Here is a 13,500-nt window from a genome sequence, read left to right as displayed (position 1 = left end):
GCGGCTGAGGCCTTCAGTGCACATTAAACACATGGCCTGTGCGGCGGCGGCCAGCTCCGGTTAACAGCAGCACAGCTGGGCGGTGGGCGGCCCCCTCCACAGCAGCAGCGCAGAGCCGGGCGTGGCCACGAGATCAAGAGGAAAAACTGGGGAAGAGAGGAACCTGCCGGAGCCTCCCTGTGCTGTGACGCCCACCTGAGATGAGTGCTAGGTGCCGTGGAGCAGGGGTCTGACGCTGGTGGAGCTGGGCTGCACTGCGGAGGTGGCTGGGCATTGCAGGGACTGCTGGCTGGTGAAACGTGTGCCTTGTGCATGTCTGTCGCGTCAGGCAGTCGGGGAGCAATGGCGGCCGCAAAGCTCTGCAAATTTTGGATTTGGGGGTGTGTTCGGCCGTCCCCAAAAGGGGCGGTGCTTAAAAGTGGAAAGAACCGAACCAACACGCCCCCGAATCCGAAAGTGAAGGAGCTTCTTTGGAGGGACGCCTCTCTTCCAGTGGCTGGCCTCCGTTTAGGAAGCCAGCCAATGGAGGATAGACAGGGAGAAAGGCGGGTTTAAGCACCCTCACTGAAACACATTAATTCTCCGGACTTCCGGCTGGCAAGCCAGCCTACGGTCCCTCGACCTAAAAATGTAATGAGCGACTGCAAATTCACATTCCATCTATTTGCCCCATTCGTGAAAAGGTTTTACTCATGCTTGTAGTCAGTGTAACAGACTTAAAATTGTTTAAAACACACCATTGCATTTACTCATTATTACATTAATGTTTTGCATATGGGGTTGTTATGGTCGACGACGTTTCGATGCCTTTTTACATTTGGGGCATCATCATCAGGACAGGAAATAACATTGTTGTCTTGAACATGAATTCATATCACTATGCCTTTTTGTTACATTTACTACACAAGGTAATTACAAAAAAAGGGGGGAGGAAAAAACAGAAAATTGATATGAATAATAGGCATGTTACTTTTGACCTCATAATAATACCTGAAGTGATAATAAACGGCGAGTGAAGTGGTGTTTTATAATTATGCATGAAGTGATCGCAAAACGGCGAGTGAAGAGGTGATAGTAGCGGCGGTTACGTGATCATTAACATGAATAATAGGCATGTTACTTTTGACCTCATAATAATACCTGAAGTGATTATAAACGGCGAGATGATGCCCCAAATGTAAAAAGGCATTGAAACGTCGACCATAACAACCCCATATGCAAAACATTAATGTAATAATGAGTAAATGCAATGGTGTGTTTTAAACAATTTTAAGTTTGTTACACTGACTACAAGTATACAGACATATATTCGTTTGCTTTGCCCTTTTTGGCCACCTGCTTCTTTGTTTTGTCTTGTATATTGAGGGTCACGACTGTGCCCGCTTGACATCTAACTGTTCTCAAAAAGCTTTGAAATCCAACTTAATGAAAAAATACAATTCTTGTCCGGCTGGACAAAAGACATATCACTTATTGGGTGTATGATTATTGATCTTGTATACTATTGTCCACTTATAGGGATTACTTCAAATGAATCCCAGCTGACAGCAAAAAAAATTAAATGCAGATTTCCGCCCAGTCCACTAGTAGGGTTTCAATGAGTTGGATATTGACAATATCTCAAAATGCAAAACCTTTATCACCTCTTGGTCTAGATACTCTGTCCAACCTAACTAGCTGACAATTGTCAGGTAGAGCGAAGGGAATATATGGTATCACCATGGCATCGCGCCAGATTTCGGGGAAGGTCCCAGATTTCGGTAGCATACTTAGGTAAAGATCTGACATTGCAATAAACGTGTCAAAGGGGTGGAGCGGGATAGGTTAAAGCACTTGCAGAATTGCCTAAGTGAGGCAGGTGGATCAAAGAAGGGAACCCTGGCAAAGATCCAGTGCTCGCCCCGCTAGATATTAAAGGAGGTACAAGCGGGCTTTTGGGGGCCCCGGTAATTAAGGATAAAGAGAGGCAAGAAAACCTACAGGTTTTGCATAAAACTGGCCCTTCTAACTTCTGGTAAGGAAAATGGTCACAGGAAAGCCCAGATCTGCCAGAATAGACACAATTAACTCTAAGTTTAATGAGGGCTGCCGAAGAGTACCCAATTCTGTTTATGGGGCTCAAGTCTATGGCCTGAGAGGCAGGGGCCCTGGCGCCTGGCGACGTTCAGGCGCGGACGGGTGCAGACGGGCTTGTCTTCGGCCCGCTGGCTGTGTGTCCACTGTAACATGAACCTAAGACATGACATCCTGAATCAGAAATTATCTTAAAAACACACCTTCTAATTGGGAACGCAGTATTTGCTCCTGTGCTACGCTAGACTGCGCTGCAGCTTCCACCTGCTGAACATGGAGCAAATGCATCTGGGTACTTTGCTGACAAGACAGCATGACAAGACAGCATGAAGGGGGGGAATTGTTGTGTTCGCCGAGTCTCTGGCTTAGCTCTGAAAGGTTGGTTTCCACACCTAAGAGTGACCCGAGTGAACTTAGTCCAATGCACCACTACTGAGGGTGAAAGACAGGTTATTGTAGCCCCACAGAACCCCACCCAATAATATGGGTCAGTGTTTTTGGGTTACCAACACGGAGCAGTGGTAATCCACACCATCGTTCATTACTAACTTACACATTCAAGATCACTAGAAATGGAATATGCAGTACAACATATTGATTTTAAAATAGTTATTTTAAAATGCAAGGATGTAATGCACATAATATTGGTAGCACCACAGATGATAATAAAGAAGCAGTTAAGCTTTTTAAGATTAGTGAAAGGTTGTAAAATCACAATTCATAGGTCTTACATCTTCAATGTGCTAAGCACTATGCTAGTTCTAGCAGATGAAAAAAATAATAAGCCCAAGTTTCAGAAGTGGTGTGCATACCTGAACAACAGGGGTTGTTGCCTGTTTAAAACAACTTGTCAGCTATTTCGAACACAGGCCAAGAGCTAGGAGGTTTTGTCAACAAAAGAACACAATTCTGTTACCAGTTCGCGAACGAAGAATGGAATGTTTTGCACAGCCTCGGGAAGTCTTGCTTGAGGATTCTTTGGTCAAGATGGAATCTAACTAAGTAGTCAAAAGACAGTCCTCATATACAGAATCTCATCAGAGATTGGAATTTCTGGCATAAATTGGTGAATGACTGATGTAGATTATGTGGGTCAAGGAGTGCTTCCCAGATAGATGTTATTGCACAATTACTTAAAATCATTGCAATTATTACAAAACAAAATATCATAAAAACAATGTGTGCCTTTGTTTAAAAAAAAAAAAAGTGTTTTTATGTAAAAAAAAAAAGGGGGATCTTGAGGTACTGTGCTAGAAGGCTAAAATTCTGGGTGATTTTCTATACGAAGCAAACATTTAATTGCAGTCATAAATGTCACAAAACAGGCAGCCAACTGAGCAGAGTCACTCTTCAAGCGCTCTCCCAAAGCCTCTTGGCATGTTCAGACATTGAGACTGTGACAAATAGTGTGCAGCCAAAACATTTGCAGAGGGCACAGGTTCTTGCAGATGTGCAGTACATGAATTAAGGTTTCTTCCCCTTTACCACAAAAACGGCTGTGCATTCCTTGCACCTCTGACCATACATGTATGCCATCAGTGGGATTAGTACAAATTGTAATGTCATTATTTGCCATTTCATTGTTGTCTTAAGGGTGGGGGTATGTTAGACATTGAGGTAAACACCTGCAATCAAAGTTTTGATGCTCAGCTGCCGCAGGTCAAGTATTTCACAGCTAGTGCACCACGTTCAACTAAAATTATCTTTGCTTGTTTAGTTAATTTTGCAGCCACACCGATAGGTTGTGAGCTTGACTACAATTCATGGGCTTCCAATACATCTAGAAAGTGTGTTAAAAAGGTGCTCCAGCTTGACCCTGGGTTGTATATCCGTGACCAAATATTGCTCTTTAAAGTCTGATCTCTGGCTTGTTTGGTTTTCAAGCAATAAGCTAAAAATCTTGCTTTTAAAATCCAGTGTTGAGATGACAGGTTGAATTTCATACGGATTTGATAACGAGAGGTCGAGTTTGACAGATAAACACACTGCTGAAGCAGGCTGATTAAGCTCTACCCATGTAAACATTTTGTCTTTAAAAATCTTCGCACTGTAGGCCACTGCTGGTAAGAAATTGGCACCCAGAAGTTTCCTTATGGACATATAAGGTGAGAGGACATCAATCAATATTAAAATATTTTAGCTATGGATGTTATATGACCTTGAAAAAAGCACCTGTCCCAGACTGATGTCGCACTGGGGGTTTTGTTGAGGTCTACATCTGAATGACTTGACACTTTCTTAGTGCTTGAAAAGATGGGCACAGATGGTGAGTCAAAGGCAGAAATATTGATCCTGCATAATTTGCGGAAAAAGGGCAGTCTCCATTGTTAAAAAGATGGCAGCCTCCATTACCTAGAATGGATTTGAGGCTAAAGGTAAACCAGCTGGACAGGCTAATTAAAATAAAAACTATAGCTAAAATGGAACCTGTCCTGTATTGCTTTCGGAACATAAAACTAAAAGAAGAAGCCTGAAAGCAAGTGATTAAAATAATAGAATTATGGAGAGAAACCAATCATAAGATTTAAGACTGCTGCAGCGATTTCTAAGCTAAATAGTTACTAAATTATCACTAAATGTGTTTTGATTGATCTTGCTTATATCAGAGATATTCATTATATGTTTCCAGAATAAAAAGTATATCCCAAAAAAGTGCATTTGATGAGAATTCATCACTTGGTACGTCTTCAATAACACATCATCAGAATGAAATGAATAAGGGATATCTGCAATATAAGACATGATTCTTGCAACAAAATGAAGACGTAAAATATCTGTAGCAATTTCCTTCCATGCTGGAAGAAATCCAAATCTCTGACTCCCAAGGGGATACTGAGCTTTGGGAGAGTACTGAAATCCCTTCAGTTCAAGAAAAAGTTGCTTCCCCTGTACAGCCTTATGGTATCGGAATTTCTCGAATTTTTACTGCTCAGACTAAGTCTGCATCTTCTACCACAAAAACAGAAGGACTTTAACAGGTTTCAAGCCAAAGGTACCATAGAAGTTCAAAGTGGCTCTGCAAAGCCACACCAATCATTACATTTAGTCCCAAAATCAGCTGCAGATTAAATGAAATGCCACAAGATGACATTCTGTAGAAAATTACCTGCACTTCTTGCCTGAACTCAGTTGGGAAATCCTGAATTAAAGCTCTACGTTATCCCACACGAGTGGCCTAGAGGCCTAGCAAAACCATAGAACAAGTACTCTTAAATCATAAGCTTTAGTGGAGTGTATATTATTCCAACATGCTTCATACTCCAAATCTCTCTCAAGGAGAGTGCACGTGCAACAAAAACAAAGGTAGAACAATTAATTTCTTTTAGTTGCTGACACTACTTATGAACTGACTAGCATTTCTTTCAACAACAGCCTATCTTCCAGAGACTTCTCGTACCTGCGTTCTATTCTAGTTTGATATTTAGTAAGTGAAGAGTTATACACTGCCTCGAGGGTCTCTTTGCTATATAGAATAATCACTAGATGTGTAAACTCCACGAAGAAATGCAGAGTAGAACAGTTATGATTTCAGCTCTTTAAGAAAAGATCTGTAAGTGTGATATTTGCCAGAGTTAAAGAGTTTCAAGCAGAGGCATCTTGCCCCTATTTGGACATTTGTAGGAGGAGAAAACAAAAAGAGGATAACAGGAAGAGTGAAGAGTTACTCTGGGGCAATATATCCTTAGTTTACTGCCAGAAAAAGAGAATGATCCAGATGCAGTGCATCCTACAGGCTTGTTAGAACAATGCCCTCTTGCGCACTGAAAGCCAATGCTCCTTCTTTAGACAGCCCAACGCCAAGCAAAACTTTCTTATACCACACAGGATCAAAACAGCTGAGTTTTGAATATACTGCAATTTTCACATTGTTTTAGGAGGTAGATCACCATGAATGGAACTGCAAAAAGCCAATCGCACATTAAAAAATGTGTTATCAGTAAGATTTTCTGGTCAGGATTTAGAAAACAAACCACCTTTCCCAAAACTCAGGTGGTAGAAACAGTAGTTTGAAACTACTGAGATTGAAGAAGCAACAAGGTATCAGAAGCGATGACTGCCCCAAGTTTCTCAATTACCTCAGATGAGGGTGGGTAAGGCCTAGTGGAGAAAGGCGAGAGGGTAGATTCTAGCACTGCTTACAGGTTTTAATAAGGTGCATCTCCAATCTGAAGATGCTAAATTGTAGAAAATTATTACTAATACCACCTCACACCAAGACAAGTGCATGACAAAGTGAGCCAACCAGGGAACCCTTTTCATGCATGATATTCAACTGAATCTGGGCATGACTTGCATGCATATAAAAAGCAACCGAATCCATACAGTGTAATTGCCTAAATATGGCAGAGGAGGGGATCTTGTAAATGCCAAGCAATAGATGCACAAACAGCTCCATTAAACCAGCAGCCAACAGCATACTATTTATAGGGGTTTCAAAAAGAATAGCAGAGAGTACCTGCTTCACTGATCACAGGATATTAAAACAACTCAGATGCCTATCCCACGAAATCTGCAAAGTAATTTAGGCAAGTTGAAGAGAAGGACTTTAAACATTTCCCTTGAACATCTGGAACTGATGGTGTCAGATCCTCCAACTTCCCTTTGAAGCAGCTTGACAGGAAATATAGATGAAGATTGTATCAGGCACATAGGCATGAACAGAAATTCTATCCTACGAGGAGAACCTGACAGACACATCTACTGGTGCAGTGGAGCGTTTATTGTGGCATTTGCCTTCAAAAACTCCTTCTCAGGGATTAGTGTATTACAGATTTTTCCCTGGTTGCTGCTGGAGCAATGTCAATGATGTGTAGGCACCAGCCACTACATTATATTCTGACTAGACTCCAAAATAGCTGCAGAAAAGTGCTTGGCAACAAAGATGAATGCTTGGGTGTCAAATGAAAGCCAAGATCTGATCCATAAGAACTAAATCAATCTCTATTAGTTACACCAAGCATAAAGAATTAAACGGTTGAGGAAGGGCACAGTGGCAAATGCAGATAACTTTCTAAGTATAAGTGAGTGGTCATTTTCATAGCTTCAAGATGAGGTTGCAGATCCTCTTTAAGCCTAACAAATACGTAGAGCTGTCAGAGGTTGAAGATCAAGAAAAAGTATTTAATCCAGCCTTCCAAAAACATAAAACAATTTTAAAACAGAGCAGGAATGATTTAGGAAGAAAAGCGTATGAAACAGTTAGAAAAACCCATCAAGTAGATAAAGGAAAAAGCATGCCAAAGACAGGGCCAAATTGTTCCAAGGATACGCTCTAGCCATGTGGAGAAATGGAACAGTGAATGCTGGCTGACAAGTCACTGCTCGTGCAACAGAGCTATGCTACTTAAAAGGAGGAGGCCATCATTTGCGAGCATGCAGATCTTTCTTTAAAATGATTGATCATTACTTTCTAATTAGAGTTTGTGTTTTTTCCATAAAAAATCTATGGTATGTTTACGAACTCCCACTAAACCATCAATAGTTATTTTAAAGGATATAATACGAGAAGGAATCCATAACTAAGAAGACTGGCCCTTGTGGGGAAAAGTGAGGCTAAATCAAAGAGAAGACCAGAGATAGTTTAACAGGTGTAGAGGTACACATCTTTCCTTGTTATGCAAGGACATTGGTACCTCCATATAGAACTGGTCTCTTTTATGGCACGAATGAGCAGTGTCTGTTATATGTCTTTTGTAAACTGTTCAGTGGTTAAAAGACATGTACAAGTACAGTGGCTAAATGCGATTTCCAATTAGATAATTGTACAATGATTTAGAGACAATAAGCAAGATCTCACCAACAACGGATGCAAAGATGTGACTTTATTCTTGTTGGTACAGCAACACTGCAGTTCTTCAAGAATATAAACGGAATTGTTCTGAAGTGCAGGACATAGAAAGAATTCAAGTTGTGTTTCTACACCAACCTTTCTAGTAATAATTTCAAAAATGTCAATAATAAATACTAATTGCAAACTTACAGAATTAATTTTCTTTTAAGAATGAAAACAGTGACTGCAGTAGTCCATGATTTCATCCCAAAAAGGTTCAATCAGTTTTAGAAGCCAAGAGTGCTATACATTTTTATGATTAGTCACTTAACATTTCCAGGCTAGGAACTCAACAGAAATTTCCTCATGTGCAAGACCATGCAGGTCGTCTAAGTTCATCTTACAAGGGCAAGAACATTCACAATCTCCCATGATCACCAGCAAGAAGGTCCAAAATGTAAACGAAATTATTACCTCACTTTCTTTAAATGTAGGTTTTAAACAATATATGGATTAAAAATACATGGTTGTATTGACCTTACAATTAACAGGTTATAATCATTGTGTAACTAATCACAAAAGAATATTTTAATGTTGCTGGTTTTCTGTTTAACTATTCAATTGACAAACAATGAAAAGCTAATGGTAAACAAAAAGGGGGAAAGATGTGGACAATTGTCCACATCTTTTCACACACAAAAAATGTAAAGTTTAAACTTTGAAATACGGAGTTCATCAATATAAATCTATGCATGAAATCAATGCAGTAGATGATCTAACTTGCAGCATGTATCAAAAGTATCATAAGAGGACCAAACAAAAAAAAACAGTTTCATCAAGTGCATAGACACAAGATGTGTATAATAATGTATACTGCTAATGTAACAGTGCAATGTGAAAAAAGCACTTAAGTAAATAAGTTAACAAAACGCGGTACAAGTGGACAGGAGGATGAATAAAAAAATTCCATTGGAACGAGTCCTCTACAGAAGGTACTAGGCAAGTTCGTTGGAAAAAAAAAAAATAATCAGTTCTTCTGACGAGCGACAGTTTGATGCTAATTGGCAAAAAACAAAAAAAATCAGTGGGAGGGAGTTCAAGAGAATATCACTACTACTCCAGCTATGTCAAAGCAGGCAATATACTGGTGATTTTCGATTATGGATTAGACACAACTTTATCAATGATTAAGACTGCTATAATGATTTGCCGTATTGCATCTTCCATAGGGGTAATTGAAATGCCTTGATACTTTTACAATTTCATTTGTCCTATTTGTAATGAGGATAGAATGTGCATATCTCTAAACCCAAAGTTGTAAAAAAAAAAAAAACATATACACAAATATATATATATATATATATATATATATATATATATATATATATATCCGCGATTAAGACTGGCATGGACAGAAACCCTACATCTTGTCAAGGACCTGTAGAAACAGAAACCTAGAAAAGCATGTTTAAATACTAGGCTGGATGATTCCTGGTACTATAATGGTTTCACAAAAATACATCTTAAGGTAAAATTGTTGTTTACGGAATAGCTGGATAACTTAGTCTATAGCACATTCAGAATTATAAGATCTTTTTGCTCATTTAAAAATTCACAGAATGTTTACTTTTCTTTAATCTGGGCAACTTCCTATTTTAGACGTTACAGGAGTTGGGACTGATACATCCATAGGACAAAAAAATACGTATGCCGCGTGGGTGTGACAGAAGTTGCTAGCAACATGTTTTTTCCACTGAACTGCATTGTAGACTTTTATTCAATTAATCAGATTTTCTTCCCATACCAATATTATACAGAGGAAGAACACTACACGTTAAACACCAGCATTAAGACACGACAGGGTCATATATATTATTTTTTAATAAATATTATTATTAGCTGAAATGTATATTTGTCATTTAAATGTTTTTCATGTGTTTATGTGGCTTATTTAAAACCGAAACAAACAATATTTAACCCCTTCACTGCGGCGGCTATTCCGCCGCAGTGCTAAGGGGGTGGGGCGGCCGCATGCTGGTGACGGAACCGTTCCGTCACCAGCGTCGGTTGACCTGTGCTTGTGACGGAGCGGTTCCGTCATGGCCCGCCCCGCTCAATAGAACATCAGCGCAGGCGAAAAATTCGCGCCGCGCAGGCGCGCCATAACGGAACCGCTCCGTCATCAGCACAGGTCACCCGTAGCTGATGACGGAGCGGCTCCGTCATCAGCACTCAACGGGTTAAATGACAAAACATGGAGCAAAGTAAAGGGAGTAAAAACTAAAACACCATCAACACCAACCAAATCAAACGGATATATCCCAAAAAGCCTGTGGGCCCACAATAATCCTTTTGGTCCTGGAATTTTTGGAGTAAACTCTTTTCTCTATTCCTACAAAAATCCATTTCACCTCATCAACACAACAGGACCGGGTACATGTTTAGCGTTTAAGTATGCTCAACAAAAATGATAACAGCATGACTACTATCACTTTAAGGAACAAAAACATTAGGTATGGATAGAATGGATAGAACGTAAGTCGGTCTAGGAAGGACAAGGTCAAATGAAGTCTTAATCAGAAATGCAACAATGGACTCAACAGAAAGTTACCAGATCCATCAAACATGAATGTCTCTTCAGGCTTAATATGTGAATAGTGCAGGGTTTACGAAATGTCTATTGCTCCACAATATACAAATGTTGTTTAAAAACAAAATACAAATGCTGGCATACCAGCTTTGTCAACTTTGTGTGCTGTTAGCACTTATAGGATTATATTACACAGTCTTTACTATAACAATACTGTAAATGTAATGCTTCTAAAACGAATGCACTTCTAAAAATGTGCATCATTATATATCTGGTATGTCCATCATGCATTTTAAGAAAAACAAAAGAACATAGCATGATCCCGGAAACAGTAAGTCTGTTTGCTTTTAACCCTATAATAAGAAATATAATATACTCGAGAAGAATGAAACACTGATTCGAGCATTCATGTCACTGAAATCTCTTCAAATTAGTAAGTTTGCCATCTTAGAAAAATGTTAAAGGTTAACACCTAATTAGATAAATAGCGTAAAATATGTTTATGACAGAGCAAAAGAAATACCATGCATAAGAATGTTACGGTTTTACTTTAAATAGTACTGCTTCCTCACAATACTTCACAAAATCCATACTAGTGATCGAGTAGCATACTTTTTAACTTTACCTAAACAGAATATACACGCAACACAAAGTTTGGCCAAATTATATCTCGGTTGACTTTAATTGGAGGCAGGAATCATTTAATGCTTCAGGTTCTGTTTGTAACAATCCAGGTGGGGCACATCTGGAGAAGAAACCAAATCAGTCCAGCGACAAATGTAATAAACACAACAAAGGAGCACTAATGCGCATTTAAGAAAGGATGGCTGAGCCATACAAATATTGCATTACAAAAACACTTTACACATCACACACAGAGGGTTTGATTTGAATATATGTCATTCGCAACACGTTCGACTGCTGACCACAGCATACGGGGGCAAGACGTAGAAATATCCTCGAGTGAAACCACCAGGCATAACTCTTGTCTGACTTTATATTGGAGCACTGGTAGAAAAACACAAGGCTTCGAAAACCGCACATTCGCAGAAGAGTGAGTGTGGAAGCATGCATCATTCAACGCCCTGCTCTTTTGGGTGTACCACTGCTTCAGCCTCCTGCTGGAAATGATCTCAGTCCCACCCCCAACACGACAGCATGAGCGGCAGATAGGAGCCTGAAAAATGCCTCCCCGAGGACAGCATATGCAGCCAGCAGTGAAGGTAACCAGCCACAAGAAAGGCAGCCCTGTATCTCTGTCGGAGATCTCTACACGGGAACAAATGTCCTCATGTTACAGAAGAGATGCTCCTCTTCACGACAGCCAGGCAGCGGCCTGGGGAGAGGATCGACAGGAGGGCCAGTGGATGCTTGACATTCTTTGCCTCAGGAGCAGCAGTAGTTGGGCCTTGGAGCAGATGTGACTACTCGCGCTGCTTTTCATCTATGTGGGTGGGGCGCCGGTTTCTACTAATATGTACATGCCCATCATGAATACGGTGTTAAATGTGTGAAGGAAGCCAATGAACAAGGACTATACGAAACACCTGCGATTACGAATAATTTTGGGACCAACTATTGTACAAAAGCTTCTTTAACGCGGGCAAGGAGCGGGAGATTATTTGGATTACCTTTCCCAGTAAAAAGAAAACAAGTGAGAGCGATTTAGTAAAAATGTGAGGAATTACGTATTTGTTTCGGGGGCGACATTTTCCAACGTTTGGGTCAAGCTATCAACAACTGACAGGCAGAGGACAAAATTAGCAGAAATGTTACTGTGCATGAAATATTAGTGGCATGCTTGGTAATCTGTTTAAAATGTGAAACATACAGCGAGCGGGTAAACAATGACAAGGCTGATATGATCACGCATATAAATAAGCATTCCAGAATATAGAATCAGAAAAGAATATATTACCAACGAATTATGCGTTTTGAAAAGAAAAACAGTCAACAACAAAAAATCGTTGGACCACGTTTGTTTTCAAGAGGATGGAGGGTATCACTATTCTTTATAGTACGCCTGAAAGTAAAGCATAATAGATCTGATTAAAGGGTGGGTCACATTGGGGCGGCTAATGACAAGTTAATGGCAAACTGTTGTTTGCATTTATATAGAGTGCCCAGATGGCATCATTAGGCTGTGTCGGGGGTGTTGCACACGATAAGTCATCCATCAGGGTTTAAATTACGATATCTAGGGTAGGGCTCATCGTTCAGGGTACACTTATTTTATGCTTTGGTTTCTTATAGCGTTCTTGAAGCATTTCAATTATTCTGAACACACCGCAGCCCAAGGAATTTCCCACCACCTCATGCTCTAATGCAAGCCTGCTACAGGCAGACATGTCATCCTATTTCTCTCTTGGGAGTGTGTCCTTTCTATGACACCTCTCTACCTCGGTGGTGTCTGCCACGGGCTGGTGGCACGTTTGCTACCCCTTTATTACCTGTCAGTGCCTCTTGCCTTTCCGCCGGCTCCCACACTCTTACTGTCACCAGGCCTTGCTCTGCTCCTCGGGGTCACAAGCTCACACTTCACTCCAGCTACGAGAGTCCCAGTCGGGCGGAGTCCTGAACCGTCAAATACCCGTGCCCTCCTCCAGCCTCCTCTCCTCCTTTACCGACATAGAATGCCCCATGCGCGCACCCGTGGAGCTTGCAGTCAGTCTCGCGCCAGCTCAGTCCCCCAGCCTGGAGCCCGATCCCTCCCCCTCTTACTACTGCCCTAGCCCAAGCCCATAGAATGTCACACTCGGCTTCTTGCGTCAACGTCACCTGCGCGCCGCCAAAACACCGCCCGCCCACCAACCTTTCCTCTGCGTGCGCGACCCCGATAAAACTGTTTCTCAACAGTAGAAATAAAAGAAGGATCTCCCCCCCCCCCCTTTAAGACACTAAAGAAGGACGCTGGAGAAATATAAGAAAGATCATAATGCCTGGAACTCGAGATGAGGCAGACCGTAGTAAACAGCAAATTACTGTTCTTTCAGATAGCGAAATAATTGACCGTTTTTAATTATACAATGCGACATCGCGTTTAAAAGTATATAATATATCTAAATGA

The 13,500-nt window shown here is 40.7% G+C and overlaps 1 protein-coding gene across 12 annotated transcripts in view; it reads right to left on the bottom strand.

The window, feature by feature from the left end:
• The window catches only part of ERC1 (ELKS/RAB6-interacting/CAST family member 1), a 2,439,553-nt gene extending 2,426,340 nt beyond the window's left edge, over positions 1–13,213 (bottom strand). For 5 of the 12 annotated variants that reach the window (XM_086952854.1, XM_086952852.1, XM_086952859.1 and 2 more), the window contains exon 1: positions 12,884–13,170. The gene's annotated coding sequence lies outside the window, so the exon portion shown is untranslated. Of the gene's footprint in view, positions 1–12,883 lie in introns of all 12 variants that reach the window. The other 7 variants (XM_086952855.1, XM_086952857.1, XM_086952853.1 and 4 more) reach the window with 3 other exon arrangements.
• Positions 13,214–13,500: the final 287 nt, after the last annotated feature.

Source organism: Lissotriton vulgaris, chromosome 1_2 (assembly GCF_964263255.1).
Source record: "Lissotriton vulgaris chromosome 1_2, aLisVul1.2, whole genome shotgun sequence".
NCBI lineage: Eukaryota > Metazoa > Chordata > Amphibia > Caudata > Salamandridae > Lissotriton > Lissotriton vulgaris.
The sequence above is the reverse complement of the archived record's forward strand: the minus strand, read 5'-3'. Positions and strand labels throughout refer to the sequence as shown.